Source organism: Octopus bimaculoides, chromosome 4, assembly GCF_001194135.2.
Source record: "Octopus bimaculoides isolate UCB-OBI-ISO-001 chromosome 4, ASM119413v2, whole genome shotgun sequence".
Taxonomy (NCBI): domain Eukaryota; kingdom Metazoa; phylum Mollusca; class Cephalopoda; order Octopoda; family Octopodidae; genus Octopus; species Octopus bimaculoides.
Window position 1 is genome coordinate 70,415,434 of NC_068984.1, and position 8,272 is coordinate 70,423,705.

The 8,272-nt window shown below is 32.8% G+C and overlaps 1 long non-coding RNA gene across 1 annotated transcript in view; it reads left to right on the forward strand.

Moving 5' to 3' along the window:
• Nucleotides 1-5,499, forward strand: part of LOC106872699 (uncharacterized) — an 8,476-nt gene extending 2,977 nt beyond the window's left edge. The window contains exons 2-3 of the long non-coding RNA XR_001409798.2: nt 3,974-4,131; nt 5,050-5,499. This is a non-coding gene — a long non-coding RNA (uncharacterized LOC106872699). The remainder of the gene's footprint in view (nt 1-3,973; nt 4,132-5,049) is intronic.
• The last annotated feature ends 2,773 nt before the right edge of the window (nt 5,500-8,272 follow it).

Sequence of the window (8,272 nt, forward strand, 5' to 3'; positions counted from 1 at the left end):
GTAGAAATATATATGTACATGAATATTTCATTTTTTTAAAATTTTGGCTTTAGGTCTATAATGTAATTTGCTTATTATTACTTTCATCTATTGCATAAAGCTACATCTAACCAGTAAGTTGGAATGTATGACATTTGGTGTTAACTTTCTACAGTATATGCCTTCTTTTTTTTTTTTTTCTTTATAACTCAGAATTGCTTTCCATATAAGATCTGTTTCTATGTTAGTTGTCACTAAGTTGTTGAAAATGCCTTTGGCAAAGAACCAGAGACACCTTAGCAAAATATATAACTTCTTTTATGTTATTTTCAAATAAACTTCTAAGTTTGAAAATATAATTATTTTCATTAATATTTTTGTTATTTTTGCACCTTTAACTCAATATTTTTTTTATAATTCTTTGATAGTTTATTTCAAGTGTAGGAACTTTGTGCTATATGATATATTTACTTTTCTTTTAGGTAACTTTGTTTTGTTCTATGCTAATTTATGATTGAATTCATATAAATACTTGGTTCTTTATATAAGTATGTATGTTTTCCTTTTCTACTTTCTAAATCTTAATTTTGAATGAATCTGTTTTTTCTTATAACTTTAGAGTGTTCCATTCTAAATTTTCTAAAAATCTGTTACAAGTATTTTTCCCTAACTGCATAACTCTAAATGTATAATCAAACTTAAATAAAGCATATGCCAGCCTAAATTTTCCCTTTTGCAGTAGCTGAATTAATAACAGAGCTATTAGAAAATATACACAACTAAACGTGTTATATACATCAATATATTTAGACTTGGTATGGTTATGTTGTTCAGCTGTTTGCTTCCCAAACATGTGGTTCAGTCTCACTAAATGACATTGGGAAAATGGCTTCTACTATAGCCCTTGGCTGACCAAAACCTTTTGAATGGATTTAGTCAATGGAAACCATGTGTCTGCATGTAAATGCAAGTGTGTGTGTGTGTGTAAGCGTTCCTGTGTCTTTATTTTGTACAATTGATATAAATTGGTGTAACCATCATACAAACAATATTATTTGTTTTTAATCTTCTGTAAGAATTTGTTGAGCCATTGAGAAATATTAAAATCCTGGCACTCCATCGATTAAGGTGATCACTGTTCCACTTGATTCGGTCAATAGAACAGCCTACTTGTGAAATTAACATGCAAGTGGATGAGCACTCTTCAAACACACACACCCTTCGTGTAGTTCTCAGTGAGATTCAGCAACACAGATAATGTAACAAGGCTGGCTCTTTGAATTACAGATAAAACTCATTTTTGCCAGTTAAGAGGACTGGAGCAACATGAAATAAAGTGTCTCACTCGAGGACTTAATGCACCACCAGAAATCAATCTTATGACCTTCTGATTATGAGCCAAGTTCTGTAACCATTAAGTCACATTAAGAAATATTAAATTGCTTGGAAACAGGTGATGGTTGTGGTTGTCAATAGGAATTTCCTCAACAAATTCTATCTGATCTATGTAAGAATGGAAATGCTGAATGTTAAAATAATAAGGTGGATGATGATATAGGTGAGGATATAGTGTTATTAAGAGGTTCACTATCTGGCCACTTGGTCATAGGTTCATTTCTACTGTGTGACACCTTGATCAAGATTTTTCTTCTATTACTTTAGGTTAGCCAAAGACTTTGTAAGTAAAATTGATTAAAAGAAGCTGCATGAAATTCTGTCGTATATATGTGAGCATGGGTGTGTGTTTAAAGTTTTCGTTTTTAATGCATTAAACAGATTTCATGACTGAAAAAAATTATCATTATGCACATGAATGGTTCTGTGATAAGAAGCTTGATTCGTAGTCATGTGGTCTTGGGTACATTCCCATCGTATAACAACTTAGGCATGCATCTTCTACTATTGCTCTGGGCTAACTAAAACTTAGTGAGTGGATTTGGATGTGGTGGGGGACAAACACACAGGCACACACATGCACATATATACATATATATATATGTATATAAATATTGATACATGCATGCATACATACATACATACAAACATAAATTCATATGTGTGTGTGTGTGTGTTCATATATGCAACAGGCTTCTTTCAGTTTCTATCTACCAAATCCACTCACAAGGTGCCATGCAATGTGACTGAACCTGGAGCCATGTGCTTGGGAAGCAAACTTCTTACCACACAGCCACCCCTGTACCATATATATATATATATATATATATATATATATATACATACGTACACACACACACATGTATATATGTGTGGCGAACTGGCAGAAAAGTTAGCACGCCGGGCGAAATGCTTAGCGGTATTTCGTCTGCTGCTACATTCTGAGTTCAAATTCTGCCGAGGTTGACTTTGCCTTTCATCCTTTCGCGGTCAATTAAATAAGTACCAGTTACACACTGGGGTCGATACAATCAACTTAATCCATTTGTCTGTCCTTGGTTGTCCCATCTGTGTGTAGCCCCTTGTGGGTAGTAAAGAAATAACACATGTATATATGTATATGTATGTGTATGTATGTGTATATGTATCAATATGTGTGTGTCTTGGTGTTTGAGTTTGTCCCCCACCTCAGCTTGACAACTGGTGTTGGTTTATTTATCCCCACATCACTCAGAAGCTTGACAAAAAGAAATAGAATAAAATCAGGCTTAAAAATATGTATTGGGGTTGATGTGTTCAACTAAGGCCTTCTAGAGTGTGTCTCAGCATAGCCACAGTCCAGAGACTCAAACAAAAAAGAAATAATAAAAGATGAGTTTTACTACAGAGATAAGAACTCTATAACTAGTGATGTGAAGAATATAAACTTAGAAGCTAATAGAATATGAACAGAAAGACACAGGAGTGGCTGTGTGGTAAGAAGCTTGCTTCCCAACCACATGGTTCTGGGTTCAGTCCCACTGTATGGCACCTTGGGAAAGTGTCTTCTACTATAGCCTCAGGCTGACCAAAGCCTTGTGAGTGGATTTGGCAGATGGAAACTGAAAGAACCATGTCACATATATATATATTTGTATGTATTTGTGTGTCTATGTTTGTCCCCCCACCATCACTTGACAACTGGTGTTGGTGTGTTTACATCCCTGTAACTTAGCAGTTCAGCAAAAGAGACAGATAGAGTAAGTACCAGGCTTACAAAGAATAAGTCCTAGGGTCGCTTTGTTCGACTAAAGGCAGTGCTCCAGCATGGCCACAATCAAGTGACTGAAATAAGTAGAAGTGTTAAAGAGTCAAAAAGAAATAAAAAGTTCTGACTTATCTAACTTAAATAAGAAAGATTGGAGAGGTGCTGAAATTATATTGAGTGAATGAAATGACCAGGTTACTGAACTCTTGGTTAATAAACATACAAATGTAAGTGGGATTTATTTTCATAGCATCAAGTAGGAAATAAACACTGGAGAAGAAAGACACATGCAAATGGTTATGAAAATATTATCCCCAAGAATGGAATGCGTCCCCACCTCTCAATCAATTAATAACAATAATCAATAAATGTGGACGCAAAGTAATTACTGTCAGGGTGAATAGTCTTAATGAGAAAGATAGTAATCAAGCTGAAAATTAGCTTTAAGAAGGCCGTTATCACCTTAATGTTCCTCCTAGTTGAGTGAGTGGAACCAGCGTAGTGGTAAAAGCTGAAAGAGGATAAATTTATTTCTTGATTCCTTTGCTTTTAGTGTTGAGAAAGTGTGTAAAATTGAAATAAGATTTATTTGCTGAAGCAGTGATATTTTATGGTTCTTAGATACAGAGTAAAGTTTGGAAAATAATTAGTTATGCATTAACTGCTGAATATGTGTTTTACAGGGAGTAACTATAGCTGAGCTGAAAACAAAAAAGGCCTTAAACATATTCAGTAAAAGATAAATTGATAACAACAAAAACATATAATTGCTATGGTTTAAGTATATTCTTTGAATAAATTATGAATATTGGATTAAAGATTGATATGCGTTATCTATTAATTTTATTGCAGATAGCCTGATCTCAAGCTGTTTCTTGAACTGGAAGTTAAATAGAGAACGTCATTAGGAAAACAAAGATGTATAGTAGTAAGAAGTAAACGAATAGCTGAGGATCAAAGTGCCAAGTGAGAAGATAGTTTCAATGAATTTTAAAGAAACAGCTATACAGGTACAGACTTATAATGGGAGAAAATATTCCCTGAATAAGTACTATGAGTTGGTGGTGGACAGTATACAACACAGCGATAATGAATATTTCATATGTAGTACTTACATCAGATTTTATACCAGTGAAAAGCCAACAAAGTAACCTCTATGCAGTTATCAGATCTACTAGAAATCACACATTGGCTAATGTAGTTATAGGTATCCTCTGCTGGCAAAGAAAGATGGAATAGTTATGCATGAAAGGTATTTGGCTATAGGTCTGAAAATGAGAGCTGATCTGAGGTAAAACAGTAACAACAGTATTTTTATTCCCAATTGAAACTGAGACAGGGGCATTGCAAAACTATTTCGTTATGAATCATAATAATTATAATTTTCATAAGGGCAGGTAACAACTAACAGATTAGAATGAGTTTATTAGCAATGGAAAGAACATAACAAGAAAGTCATACATAAAATAATTAAGTTAAGTATGGTGAATGTATGTAATACAGACCATGAAACATTTAAGAATATTAATGCGCAAGAAGAGATCTACAGCTCAACTGCTTCAATACTTTTGGCAGATATGGAAGGTAACTCAAATTATGTTTTGGTTTATTAGACCTCTTCACCAAACCATTGATTTTTGCCTTACAACCAAGTAGGACTGTAACCTAAAAAGTAATGAGAAATTAGCATATTTAGATAGTTTTATTTTTATTATTTTTACACTGTAAGAAAAGAATAGTGTTTTGTGAAATATACTTTGCTCATTAATAATCTCGTTTTCTTTAGAAGCTTTTTATAACGACTGATTCTTTAAATATAATAGTTTTGGTAGCTTCTGTATTGCCAAAAACTAACAATTGATTTGTAATTCATCATTAAAGTAATATTTTCTTTTTAATATTTTTTTCTCTTTTCCGCAAAACTAAAGAGAAAATTTCGAAAAACTTTATTTGGACAAAAAAGTTAAATACTGAAAAGCCTGTACATGCTAAGGAATGAAAGATCTGAATTTTATTGAAAAACTTTGTTTCGTTCGACATAATTAACTTTGAAATATTTTAGGTAAAAACTAATAAAACACTGCCAAAACAAAACAAGCAAATACAAAACATAAAGAAGAAAAATAAACAACATTCAAATAGGAATTCAAAAGAAAAAAAAATGAAGTTTCTACTCTTTTAAAATGTATTTGCTATTACATTTGATATGTATTTACAACATAAATTTTAAACAGACAGCTGCCAACCAATTTGATGCTTAAGCAGGAAGCACTCAATTTCGTTGTTTGTAACTCTATAGTTCACTTTAATTGTACTTGCTATTATTTTTAAATAGAGTTAAACTCCATTTAAAAATAATAGCAATTTTGTGAAAACTTCAAAACACCTTGTGAATATTTTATTGAAAAATATTGATTTTACGCAATTGTTATTTTCTTGAAGCTACTGATTACATCGTATTAAAATTTTGCTTAATGGCTTTAAAATATATCAAAAGCACAAAATGAAATAAACCAAAAAACAAAATAATAATATTAAAAAGAAAATAATAGTGATAAATAAATATAACATGTACATGCAAATGTGTAATATTTTGTTTTATATAAATAAATGTAAAATTTATGTAAAACGAACTTACTTTTGATAGATGTTATCTTGTGTCTAACTCTTAAATAATCTTAAATTGCATTATTGGCTGCTGCCAACTAAGAAAAAAATATTATATTCAGGTGTATGTGTGTGATACAAGACATTGTCTTTCTGGACTAATTATGTATATATGGAGAGAAGAAATTTCCCATTTGAACTAATTACATGTTAGATCTGTGATTCCTGGTGCATGGTCATCATCATTAACATCATCATCATCACTTCCACCATCACTGTCATCGTCATCACCATCATTCATTGGGATTATTGCAATAAGATGCATCTAATACTTTGTTATTCCTGGCAGCAGCAACATCAAACTTATGCTGGTAATCCAAATGCTTTCTTTATCATTTCATTCTGCAGGCTAAATTGAAATATGATTTTCAACAGATTTTGATGTTCAGTTTTATATAATAATTGTACTTTTCCCAAGTTTGTTGTTGGTGTGCTATCCTAATAAAAAAATTTTTTAATGGTATTTAGATGTGAAGGGCACAGTTCCAAGCTTCTCTACATATCTCAATAACATCTATACAAAAGGAGCCCTATGGTTGAAATATATAGAGTCACAAGTCAAAAGGCTATGTGGTTATACATTCAAATATTACTATTATAGTCTTGTTGTCTTGCATCTGAGCAAGAAAATAAATCCATTCAAAGTCAATGAGGGTGCCTCTACCTAGTTTTGACCTTCTAGAAATCTCATGTGACTATCACTCAAAGCATGTTTTACAATGTTCAAAATAGGACATATTGAATAAGTGTCTTACCTTACATTATATCTATTTTATGCACAGCATGATGTATACCTAAGTGACTATAATAAATTTAAATATTAGAAAACCTTACTATAGATGCATTAAAACTGTAATCAATCTGTCTGTGTGAATGATGAGTAGAAAAAAAGGAGGAAAGCTCATAATGGATATGTTGTGTTATCATAGGCAACCCATCAATGCACTAGCATAATTTATGACTGTTTTATATAGCAGCTAACCTATGGCAGTGATTGAGGAAGGAAGCTAAGTAAGTATTCTCTGAGGAGCTGTCAATAAACTATAGAATGATCTGCCAAGAGACACCTTCCTCCTTTTCCGTAAGGCAAATATATAAAAAAAGAAACGCACTTTTTAATATATAAATTTATTTCAGTTCTTATTGACAATATCTCGTGCATAACATAGCTATATTACATACTTACACACACATATATATATGTGTGTACATTAGGTATATATTTTATTCTTTTACTTGCTTCAGTCATTTGACTGCTGCCAAGCTGGAGCACGGCCTTGTAGGGCTTTAATAGAAGAACTCGACCCCAGGTCTTATTATTTATATGCGTGGTACTTATTCTATTGGTCTGTTTTGCTGAACTACTAGGTCACAGCACACCAGCATCGGTTGTCAACCGATGATGGGGGAACAAATACGGACATACATGCACATAGATATATGTGCGTGTATATACGACGGGATTCTTTCAGTTTTCATCTATCGAATCCACTCACTAAGCTTTGGTTGGCCCGAAGCTATAGTAGAAGACACTTGCCCAAAGTGCCATGCAGGGGGACTAAACTTCAAACCATGTGATGGGAAGCAAGCTTCTTACTGCACAGTCATGCCTGTGCCTCCATGTGTCATTAGAGCATCAGACAGATAGTTTTAAATATAGGAATTAAGCTCAAAAACCATTAAGATCAACTTGGATGTGCTTTAACATACACTTCTGACTTGTCTCTCCATTTTCTATCACACTTTGTTGTATCACACGTTCAACGTACGATATAACAGGATAATAATAATAATGTCCACGCAAATCGTTCTACTCAAGATACTGGCAATAACTCTTGACAATACACAACTCTCGGTTTTACACAGCTCAAGACTCTCTGTGTGTCCATTTATATTGAGCCAACCAATAGGGATGTTCTACTTCCACACAACAACCTTTTAGGTCCAAACCTGACCACTACGTACAATCCATTCTTTCAAGAACACTGCTGATGAGGAATATTTTCTCAGCTCATATCTTTCATTGCCGTGTTGACCTGCAATATTTTGAAAAGTGTATTAATGGTCTCAAAGGGCCCACAAAGCTTCTCTCATCCAGACTCAGCAAGCAAAAGTTTAATTCGTTGCATATAAGTTGATTTTTTTTTTACCTGAAAAAATATCTCTCCAAAACTAAGGGTTGACATAGAGGGTAGTAAACAACTGAAGCAAATGTTCTGACAATAATTGTGCACTACTTTCAGTAACATCAACAAGTTAAAGCAAATAATTACAATTAAAGCTTGATTTCTGCGAACATATTTCATATAGTTACAAATATATTGCCAAAGATATCAGCTAATTGTTACAAAAAAATAAAATGTTATTATTAACATAAATGCATGTTACTGCTTCCAACAATTGCTTTGACTATAAACACCGATTGGAACGCTACTGATGTGAAGTAACGAATCAGGCAATTACTATATGCATGATGATCTGCAT